The following is a 12,500-nucleotide window of genomic DNA, read 5'->3' on the forward strand; positions in this document are numbered from 1 at the left end:
AAATATTTTAAAATACTTAAACTAAGCAGCATTTGAAATGCTTGATTTGAAATGTCTGAGAAACCTTTACTAAAACGGGCGTAGTTATTATGACCTGGAGAGGACAGGAGCTCCACAAGGACCAAATATATCAGGTCACAGGGGTCTTTTATGAGACTGTTTCTCCAACCAAGGACCATGTATGGATATAATCTAGAACCCCTGCTCAGATGTAGCCCATGGTAGCTCAGTATCCAAGTGGGTTCCCTAATAAGGGGAACAGGGACTGTTTCTGACATGAACTCAATGGCTGGCTCTTTGACACCACCCTCCCCCCCGAAGGAGAAGCAGCCTTGCTAGGCCACAGAGGAGGACATTGCAGCCAGTCTTGAAGATACCTGATAAGCTAGGGTTAGATGAAAGGGGAGAAGAACATCCCCTATCAGAGGACTTGGAAAGGGGCAAGGAGGAAAAGAAGGAGGGTGGGTGGGATTGGAAGGGAATGAGAGTGGGGGCTATGGCTTGGATACAAAGTAAATAACCTGTGATTAATATAAAAAATAAAAATTATAAAAAATTACCAATATATGTATATGCGTATGTCACAGTGATATATAATATATCTATACATTATATTTTTTTGTTTTGTTTTATTTTAATTTAATTTATATATTTATTTATTAAAATTTATTTACTTTGTATCCCCATGATAGCTCCCTCCCTTGTCTCCTCCCCGTCTCATCCACCCTCTCTCTTGTCCCACTAGGCCCTTTCCTTAGTCCCCCATAGGGGAGGTCCTCGTCCTCTTCTATCTGACCCTAGCTTATCAGGTCTCATCAAGACTGGATGCATCATCTTCCTCTGCAGCCTGGTAAGGCTGTACCCCCTAAATTTACTTGCTCACTTAAAACTCCTTAGAATATATACATTAAACTTTAAGATTTTCCTGAATATAGTATTTAATGTTTTCTGTTACTTCAATATGTATAACAACTAAGAACACATTACATAAAGTTTACATGTGAACATGTGTTCACAAAACCATACCTACAAACTGGTAATGAATTCCTTCTTCATTCAAAAATCCCTCTGAACCTGAAATACCCAGCATTGCTTATCCTGAGGGATCTGCCCCCTAAGGATTCTATAGTATTTTTCTTAAGTTGTAAGTGAGTGATACTGTGTGTTGCAAATAGATTCCTTGAGTTACCTTTCCACAACAAAATCTTGAGGAGTCCCCTACATTCTTTGTACATTTCTTATAATGTAAATGAAATACTGATAACTTCAACAAAGTACTTATCGTACTTGCATATTCATGGACGATATACAAGGCTGCTGAACACATTTTGATTACACTTTTCTTTAGTCATTAATACATTTATTGTTCAGAAAAGCTTTTTAAATCCCTTGTAAATCATTTCTAGCTTTTTTCTGTCACAGAGGTTTGATTTTATTGCCTTTGTGAGAAAAAAATAGTATTGTTTCAATTTTTAAAAATTAATGGCACATACCTTATGGCTTTTTAAAATTGATATGTTTAAATACATAATATAATTTTTTAAAAATAGAGTATGTTTTATATTTACTTCTGATGTTTCTAAATGTTCATTGGGTTGATATTAACATGCAATCGTAGCTATTTGGATGGATGATTATATAGCTATCTAGATCCATTGATTTGGAATGATTTTTTAAGAAAATTAATAATAAATTTATTGGCATGTGGATCACATGTGAATTTGATTAATATGTTAATGATAGTTTGCTTCCTTTAAGATAGGCCCTAAACATTTGCATTTCTTACACCATTCTACCTTTTTTATGTGAGAAAAAATTATTTTATAAATCCCTAAAATGAAATTAGGTTCTTAATTCTATACGTTTTTAATAATTCATAAATAATGTCATAACTTTTTAACTTTTCTAAACAAATTTTGTGGAATTCAATAAGATATGCATACAAGTATGTGCAAATTACAATTTCAAAATAAATTTTTATGTATCAGTCTAACATACATCTATAATATAATCTTTTCTGTTTTATTTAAAAATTGTATTTTAATGTATGCATGTTTTGCCTACATATACTTATGTCCACCATGTGTCTGCCCTTCACCCAATCATCAGCCCAGCAGGTGGTGACAGTTATTTTCTCATTCTTTATTTTTATTTAAATTATTTATTTTTTTATTATATGTTAAAAAAATTAACTATTCTACCTTTTAATACCTAGAATCTAATTCATACTACTCAGTATAGTAGCCTTAATCCTAAATGTTTATTTCAATTTCAGCACATTTTAACTCAGAACCACTGATAATGGAAACATTTACATCTAATTAGCAGGGAGTAGTGTCCACAGAGACAGGACATTATCATCACTGAAGAACGTTCCATCCAATAATATGTTTTCTAAAATGGGCTTTCCTAAAGTTTTCTGTAGACTCCAAATTAAGTGAAAACCTGTAAGAACAAGACAGTTATTTATTAGTTAATATTAGAGAAATATTTCAACAGGATATGAAATTTGATGAGTAGGTTTGAAATTAATATGGTATAAGTATGTGAGAGACATATCATAGAAAAACAAGATGTGATTCAGCTTATATTCTTCATAGAAATCAAATCCAGGTACTCACAGTTGCAGAGGGATTTTGGGAGAGCTGAGGAGTGACACAAGATGATATAGAACGAAACAGGCTAGGTTTTCAAGCAGCGGCATTCTGCAGGCATGCATTTTGCCCCAGATGTCCTTTTTGGTCTTTTATGGATATTTTAACTTTTTTCCTTCATTTTCTCTCTGGATTGTCAGTATCTTGTACAGAGTAGAGTTTTAATGTTTCATACTATTTGTATTACTGTACTTTATTTCTTTACCTAAATATAGAATTTTGTCTTTACATATCAAATATTCTAAATAGGTATATGCACATATACATATATATACACATAATTTGTCATTTTTCTCATTGAATTTATTTCTGTGTACATACTCCCTATTTTTTACTTATTTTGATTTAATATATTTTATTTTACATTATAAACACACATAAACACACACACATAAACCCATACACACAGCTACTTCTTATTTTTTATTATTCATTGAGTGACATATCATAATTTATGCTTTCAATTTTAGTTAAGGTATGATATGAAAATGGAAATTATTTCTTGTAAAGGTATTTTAATTCAGCACACCTTTAATCTCTCTGGCTAGACATGACTTTAGTATACACCTTTAATCTCAAACAATGAAGGTAAAGTTAGTTTGTAGAAGAAAGAACTCATCTTTGAAAGTTAATTGAGAGATAGACAAAGTGGTGAATCAGAAAGATTTGGTTGAATGAGTCAGAGATAGTATGCTCCCAACTCTCATAAGAACAGACAGAAAAGATAAGGGACTTTAGAGAGAGCAGTGCAGAGAGAGAGAGAGAGGGAGGAAGTTTTAGCAGGAGAGTTTGAAAGAGATAGCTTGAAGAGGGAACAAACTAGCCACAGGTGAAGACAGAACAAGCCAGAGAACAAAGAGCCAGAAGACTAGAACAGATTGCTAGAGTCCATTTGAGGTCAATCAGAGGAATTCAGTCAGAAACTGAGAGAAGTCAGTTTGAATCAGTCAGCTTGGATAGGAGTTTAAGCCATGACAGCTGAGTTGAGCAAGCCATCCAGAGTTCAGAAAGAGCTAGAAAGGCTGAGTTTTTAGCAGTATGTCTCAGGGGGTGAAAACATCCTAGAGCTAGATAAGATTTTATGGAAGATAGAAGCTTCCAGGACTAGGCCTAGGTTAGCAGAGGGAGGCAGAAAGCCTACGAGATGACAATTGATTCAGGAAAATAGAAGTTACTTTTAAAATTTCTTGCCACTGTCCTGTTCCTTCTCTTCTGCTACTTCCCATGTCTATCCTATTTGCCCTTCTGAATGAGAATTACATATCTTCCCTAGGGTCCTCCTTGTTTTTTAGCTTCTTAGGGCTTTGGATTTTAATAGGTTTATCGTATATTACATGGCTAATATCCACTTATAAGTGAGTGTATATCATTTCAGTCTTTCTGCTTTTGGGTTACCTCACTCAGGATGATCTTTTCTAGTTCCCACAATTTGCCTGCAAATTTCAGGATTTCCTTGTTTTTATTGGTTTGTAGAGAAAAATTAAAAAATAAACAAACAAAAACAATTTATTTTCTTTACCTGTGTTTTATTGTTTTTGTTTTTGTTTTTTTAAATTTCACATCTTTTGGTCATTCCTTGCCTGCTTAGTCCTAACTATGCACTGTCCAACCATATTCATCTCTAACTAACTGGGTTTTCACAAATGCATCAGAATTCATGATATTTGTCTTCTAGTTCCACCAAATTGCTAAAAATCACATGGTTTCTTTCTTACCACTGAGTTGTCTCCCATTGTGAATAAACTCCTGTAATAGCAAGAGCTGGAGAGGACAGGAAATCCACAAGGAGAGCAACATAACAAGAAAATTTGAACACAGGGAACTTCCCAGAGACTCATACTCCAAGGACTATTCATAGAGATAACCTAGAACCCCTGCACAGATGTAGCCCATGGCAGTTCAGTGTCCAAGTTGGTTACATAATAATGGGAAGAAGGACTGCCTCTGACATAATCTGATTGGCCTGCTCTTTGATCACCTCCCCCTGAGGGGGGAGCAGCCTTACCAGGCCACAGAAGATGACAATGCAGCCACTCCTGATGTGATCTAATAGACTAAGATCAGAAGAAAGGAGAGGAGGACCTCCCCTATCAGTGGACTTGGGGAGGGGCATGCGTGAGGAAGGGGGAGGGAGGGTGGGATCGGGAGGGGAGGAGGAAGGGGGTTATGGGGGGATACTAAATGAATAAAGTGTAATTAATAAAAGTTAAATAAAAAATTTAAAAAAAAGAGATACAGGGCCTATCTCTGACATGAATTCAGTGGCCTGCTCTTTGATCACCTCTCCCTGGGGATTGCCAGGACACACAGGAAGATGATGTATCCAGCCTTGATGAGACCTGATAAGCCAGGGTCAGATTGAAAGGGAGGAGGTACTCTCCTATTAGAGGACTAGGGAAAGGGCATGGAGGAGAAGAGGAAGGGTGGGTGGGCCTGAGAAGAGACAAGGGAGGGGGCTGCAGCAGGGATACAAAGTGAATCAATTATAATAAATAAATATATAAATTAAATTAAAAAAGAAATTTCTTGCCATACCATAGAGTAAGAGGATCAAGGCAGCCCTGATAAGACTTGGTAAGCTATGGACAGATAGCAAAGGAGAAGAACTCCACCATTTAGTGGACTAGGAGAAGGGGATTGGGAGAAGCTGGAGGAAGGGTGGGACTGGGAGTATTTGATAGAGGGGGATACAATCAAGATATGTAATGAATACATTTATAAATACACAAAAATGTATTTATACTCCCCCCTATTTTTTTTCTCAAAAAAAAAATCAGCATTTAGATGTCTGTTTTATAAATGTATGCATTCCATGGTATTTTATTTAATGATATAGTTCCTGTTTATAGGTTAAAAACTGATGAATAATATCTTACCAGTGCCATTTTCATTCTTCTCTTTTGGTTTAATTGCTGCTGCTTTTCATCATTAATAAAGAAATTCTTCATTTATAGCTAAGTGATTTACTCATCAGGTGCTTTGATTACTTGCTTAATGTTTGTATATCTCCTGTAGAGTTTTGTCCTGATTAATTTGTCTTGAAATGTTCACCCACATTGTACTTTGAAGGACACAAATAGCTTACAAAATGATCTCATAATGATTAATAATTTTAATATAATGGCAACATGATATTAATTGTAATAAGACTAAAAAACAAAAATATGCAATAATAAAATAATTGCTTTATTCCTCTTCTATTTTAAAATATTTATCATTTTTTATGGATTGTGGCTGAAAGTGTTAGTTGTTATAACTTTTCATGACTTGGCACATAGTCAAAGTTCAGCAGTATACATGCAGATGTAGACAGTATTACAGAAACTTGAATCTAACGGATCAATTATTTTAATGTATTTTGTGACTTCTATTATTTTTATTCCACTCCTTAGTATCTTTGTCTTTTAATAACTTCCTTAAGTATTTTGTGTATTAAGGAGACAATGGGGATACATTTTCTCAGCTTCAGTTATTGTGGGAATACAATATTTTGGTTTAAAGAGTTTTTATTTTTATTTTTTATTATTTTATTTTATGTTGGCTTTTCAAGACAGGCTTTCTTTTTGAAGCCCTGGATGCACTGAAACTAGCTCTGTAGACCAGGCTGGCCTTTCAAACACAGATGTTTGATTGTTTCTGCTTCCTGAGTTCTGGGATTTTAAAAAAAGTATGTGTTACCACTGCCCAGCCAAAATTCACACTCTTATGTAGAACCTGGTGGAGGCAGTTTTCAGGGTTATTAGTTCGTATTCTTTTGATGATTTGAGAAATCGTGTTGTCCTATATGTTTAGAAGACAAACATATGTAAATATATGTTTAGATAACGAAGTGTTTCATGGTAAAACTGGTTAAAATGAATCTACTGAATTATTTCACCATGCTCTATTTGTTTATAAATAGAATAATTTTTTCTAAATAAGTAAATTGTATTTTCATGAAATTCTACTTGACGGTTTTGTAGAGTCTGAGACTAATCACAGATTCATCATGTTGTAGTATAAAGTTAGTAGTTTGAAATATTTTAACATTACTAAGAAATATGGACAGGAAAGATGCCTCAATTGATTATGTGTCTGTTTTGCAAATATGAGGACCAGAGTTCAGAAACTGAGTACTCAATGGGGGGGGGGAAGCAAACCATACCAACCAACCAAACAAAAATACCATACACGTTTGTGTGCCTCTGTATCAAACGAAGCACATGGGAAGGGAGCTGGAATCAGGGTAATAACTCAGTGTTTGTTGGCTAGCCAGACAAGCCAGTCAGTGAGCACTGGGCTCACTCAGATAACAGTGTTTTCTATATCTTATCTTTATATACCTATCTTATTTATACCTTATCTTTCTCTCAATACCTTATCTCAAAAGATAAGTTATAGTGAGCAATAAAGGAACACAGACATTAATGTCTGGCTCCAATATGCAAGAGCATCTAATGCATGTGTATTCACACAGAATAAACACATATGTTTACTACACAAATACACAAACTAATGAAATGATTAACCTATAAGTAAATGCTTAAATAAATAAAATAATTTGACAGCCAGATAGATGTTCTTTCAAATCAAACAACTTCTTTTACCCTGATCGATCTAAAACCTATATCTCAAAAGTGTTGTGTTCAGTATAATTTACATTTCCCACTTGTTCCTTTTAAGTCATGATGTTGGGAAATAACATTGTACTGATGAAAGTTTTGATAAGATGAATTCAAACAATCTAATCATTCAATTATTCACGTTAAGTTGTTTATGACTCCAAACACATCACATATTTTTTTTGTGGCGTCCATGTTCTCAGGTCTAAAATTATATACTAAATTACTTCTGAAATCATTGCAGAAAAATGCCTATGATCCATGCAAATGAAAGTATTTGCTTTATAGCGATAGTTCTTTATAAAATTTGAAGACATAGCAAAATACATTAATAGTACCAAAGTGACCATTGTATTAACATATTTACAAAGGATTTTTTTTTTAACTACATGAAAGTAAGAATACATTCCGTAAGGGTTCTACCATTTCAAACAAATAAAATAAAATAAAAATTAATAGGGTGAAACATTTTATGTTTTTTTTTTTTTTAACAAGAGAAACTTCACTGCTCAAAGGCAAAAATTTTAATTACTACATAAGCATGAAAAACTCTTTTATAATTTCATTCATTCTATAGCAGTGCTCATTAAGAGAGAATTATTTTTCATGGCTCCTATAGAATAGATAAGACTGAATATTTCATGAATTTTCAATAGTTAGTGCTTTACAATTCCCATTCCTCAAGAGAATTGTGATCATAGATTATTATGAGTCCAGGTTCTATATGCAAATACAATGCTGTTAAAAGATTATAGGGTAATAAAACATGTATTGTAAACTATTTCATGAATTGCTTCAATTCAATTTTCTTATGATCAGATCTTTAGAACTGCATTTTCCAAATCAGTACATCCAGGAAAGTTGATTTTTAAAAGGAATCTCCTGTTCTAGAAATTTTATGAACTGTATTACACGAAATCTGACACTCTTACAGCAGATGCAGCGACATAGTTCTCTTGAGACTGAACAGTTTGTAGACATTTCTTCCATAGTTATCATTATAAAACTTTGAAACCAGCTTGGGCTGAGACTTAAGTCACAGGGGATTTAAGATATTAAAAGCCAAGGTTTTATGGCAAGCTAGTAAACTGATGTTTCAATGCTTATCAAGAAAAAGAAATTCATTTCTTTTCTATCATAAAAGCCCTAACGATTCTCAAACTTCATTTAAGAAGTGAAACACTTTCAATTAATACTTCACACTTTTGAAATTGTAAAAGTTTTCTCAAATTTTTCTTTTCACCACTCTAACATGAAAAGGATGTAAGCATGCAAAAGGCTTAAATGTGATTATGTAATCACTACATTGAAAGTAATAAGACAGCCTTCCTTTAAAAGAAAGAATCTTCTCCCTAAGGATGAATAATTGGATAAAAGGATAAAATAAAATGAATAACTGTACTTCAGACAGACAAAATATGTACATCAGCATTGGCATAATATCTAGAAGCCATCCACTCAGAAGTTTTAGGAAACTTTAGAGGATCCTGACATTGTAAGCCAGTATTGAGCTTTTACACATACTTCTCAATATCATTTACATAAATTGCTGTAAAGAATCCCAAAGTGAAGCGGTAAACTTAAGTTTTCATATTATATGCTGCATGGATAGCTAAATAATTTTCAAATGCTATATTTAAACAATTAATGGAAATAACTGGAAATGTTTAGCAATGTGAAATCATACATACACAAAGAAATATCACAAATATCTAAAGATCAGTCATCCGTTAAATGTGTTTTCTTTAAATAATACTTTGTAATTACCTGATATCTATGCAAAATAGTGGAAGTTTTGCAAAGTAATATAAAACTATGATTTTTGTTAAGTTAATCACTTACCAGATGAGTGTTTAACATAATTTTGATTTTTAAATTTTAATTAATTTTTATTTATTTATTCATTTTCATTCTGATTGTAGCCCCTCCTTCCTCTCTTCCTGGTCCTACACTCTCTCCCTCTTTCCCTGTCCTCCTTCCCTATTTCTCAGATAAGGGGAGTCCCACCCTTACCCCAACTCATTAAGTCTCATCAGAACTGAGGGCATCCTCTTCCCCTGTGACCAGGTTAGGCAGTCCCGCCAAGGGGAGTGATCAGAAAACAGGAAACAGAGTCCACATCAAAGACAGCTCCTGCTCTGCTTACTAGGGAAACCACATGAAGCCTTAGGGGAGAGTCTATGCATGGTCCTTGGTTGGTGCTTCAGTCTCTGCTGCCCCTCTGAGTTAGCTGATTTTGTTGTTTCTTTGTGTGAAGCCCCTGGCATCTCCAGGCCCTTCTATTCTTCCTTTCACTTTTCCACAGGGCTCTCTATGCCTTGCCCAAAGTTTGCTGAGAGCTGAGAGTCTCAGCTCTCAGCTCTCAGTTTGCATCCACTGCTGGGTGTAGCCTCTCACAGGACAGTTATGCTGTCACCTGAATTCTTCCTCCTTTCATCCAGTACTGCTGTATATTTTATTTCCCCTTTTGAGTGAGATTTAAGCATCCTCCCTTGAGCCTTTCTTCTTACTTATCTTCTTAGGGTCTGTGAATTGTATGGTTATCCTGTACTATATGGCTAAAATCCGCTTATAAGTGAGTACACACCATGTATGTCTTTCTGGGTCTGAGTTACCTCACTTAGGGTGATTTTTCTAGTTCCATCCATTTATGTGCAAATTTTGTGATTTCTTTGTTTATAATATCTGAATAGTATTCTGTAAGTGTACCACAGTTTCTTTATCCAGATGAGGGACATCTGGGTTGCTTCCTGATTCTGGCTATTATGAATAAAGCTGCTATGAACATAGTTGGCCAAATGTCCTTGTTGTATGTAGGAAAATCTTTTGGCTATATGCCCAGGAGTGGTATAACTGGGTCTTGAGGTAAAGCTATTCCCAATTTTCTGAGAAAGTGCCGGAGTGTTTTTGAAGGTGGATGTAGATGTTTGCACTTCCAACAGCAATGAAGGATTTTTCTTTCTTCTCCATATCCTCACCAGCATGTGCTGGCACCTGAGTTTTTAATCTTAGCCATTCTGAAAGGAATAACATAGAATTTTAGAGTCTATTTGATTTGCATTTTCTGATGACTAAGGATGTTTTAACATTTCTTTAAGTTCTTCTTGGCTGTTCAAGATTCTTATCTTGAGAATTCTCTACCTCTCCTGCTCTTTTATTTTCGGAGAGTGGGTTTCTCTGTGTTTTTCCTTGGTAGCCCTGGACTCCCTTTGTAGACTAGACAGGCCTTGAACTCAGTGATCCACCTACTTCTGCTCTCCTGAATGCTGATATTACAAATGTGTGCCATGTGCCCAGCTTAACCCATTTTAAATTGGATTATTTTGTTTACTGGTGTTCAATTTCTTAAGTTTTTTTTTTTTATATATACTTTGAATACTAGCCCCTTGTCAGACACAGAATTGATGAAGATCTTTCTCCAATCTGAGGGCTGTCATTTCATTCTATTTACAGTGTCCTTTGCCTTACAGAAGCTTTTCAGTTTCAAGAGCTCCCATTTATTGATTAGAGCCTGAAATGTTGGTGTTTTGTTCAGGAAGTTGTCTCCTATACCCATGAGGTCAAGGCTTTCTCCACTTTCATTTCTAGTAGGTTTAGTGTATATAATTTTATTTTGAGGACTTTGATCCACTTGGACTTGAGTTTTGTGTAGAGTGATAAGTATGCATCCATTTGCATTTTTCTACAAGTAGCCATCCAGTTAGACCAGCATCATTTGTTGAAGATTATTTTTTTCCCCATTGCATGGTTTTAGCACCTTTCACAAAAAAATCCAGTGTCCATATGTGTGTTGCTATACGTCTGGGTCTCAGAGTCAATTCCATTAATCATATAGACTGTTTTTATGCCAGTACTGTGATGGTTTTATTACTATTGCTATGTAGTATAGCTTGAAGTCAGGTTCGGAGATACCTCCAGAAGCTCTTTTATTATACAGGATTGTTTCTGCTATTTTTGTTCTTGTTTGTTTATTTTTTCATATGAAATTCAGAATTGTTCTGTCAAGGTCTGTAAAGAATTGTTTTGAAATTTGGATGGGGATTGTATTGAATCTGTAGATTGTTTTTGGTAAGATGATCATTTTTATTATGTTAATTCTACTGATCCATGAGCATGGGATATCTTTCCATCTTCTGATATCTTCTACAGTTTCTTTCTTCAGAGATGTGAAGCTCTTTTCATACAGGTCTTTAACTTGCTTGGTTAGAATTACACTGAGATACTTTATATTACTTGTGGCAATTGTGAAGGGTGTAGTTTCCCTAATTTCTTTCTCAGCCTATTTGTTGTTTGTGTAGAAAAGAGCTACTGATTTTTTGGAATTAATCTCATATCTATCCACTTAGCTGAAGTTGTTTATCAGTTGTAGGAATTCTTACATCTTAGGTGGAATTTTGGGGGTTACTCATGTATACTATCATATCAAATTCCCTAGACTTTGTTAGTTATTTCTTTCTATTTTTTTATGGGAGACTTTTAATGACTGCTTCTATTTCCTAGCATGTTATAGAACTATTTACTTCATTTACCTGATCTTGATTTAATTTTGGTAAATGGAATCTATCAAGGAAACTGTCCATTTTATTTAGCTATTTCAATATTGTGTAATACAGGCTTTGAAGTAAGGCCTAATAATTCCTTAGATATCCTCAGTGTCTATTGTTGTCTCCCTTTTCATTTCTGATTTTTTTTAAATTTGGATACTGCCTCTCTGTGTTTCAATTATTTTGGCAAAGGGTTTGTCTATCTTACTGATTTTATGGGAGAATCAGCTATTGGTTTTGTTGATTCTTTGTATTGTTCTTTTTTTTTTTTTTGATTTATTTATTTCAGCCTTAAGATTGATTATTCCCTGCTATCTACTCCTCTTGGATGTCTGTGCTTCTCCTTCTTCTTCTTCTTCTTCTTCTTCTTCTTCTTCTTCTTCTTCTTCTTCTTCTTCTTCTTCTTCTTCTTCTTCTTCTTCTTCTTCTTCTTTTTCCCTAAAGTTTTCAGGGGAGCTGTCAAATTGCTAGTATGGGATCTCTCCAAATTCTTTATTGCTAAGAACTTTCCTCTTAGCACTGCTTTCCTGTGTCCCATAAGTTTGGTTTTTTTGTGCCTTAATTTTTATAGAAGCTTATGAAGTCTTTAAATTTCTATTTTTATTTGAGCATGTAGGCATTTTGTTATTCTGTGGTTGTTGAAGTCCAGCTTTAATTCATAGTGATCTAATAAAGTACAATGGATTAATTCAGTTTACTTG

The sequence above is a fragment of the Meriones unguiculatus genome, chromosome 11 (assembly GCF_030254825.1).
Source record: "Meriones unguiculatus strain TT.TT164.6M chromosome 11, Bangor_MerUng_6.1, whole genome shotgun sequence".
Taxonomy (NCBI): domain Eukaryota; kingdom Metazoa; phylum Chordata; class Mammalia; order Rodentia; family Muridae; genus Meriones; species Meriones unguiculatus.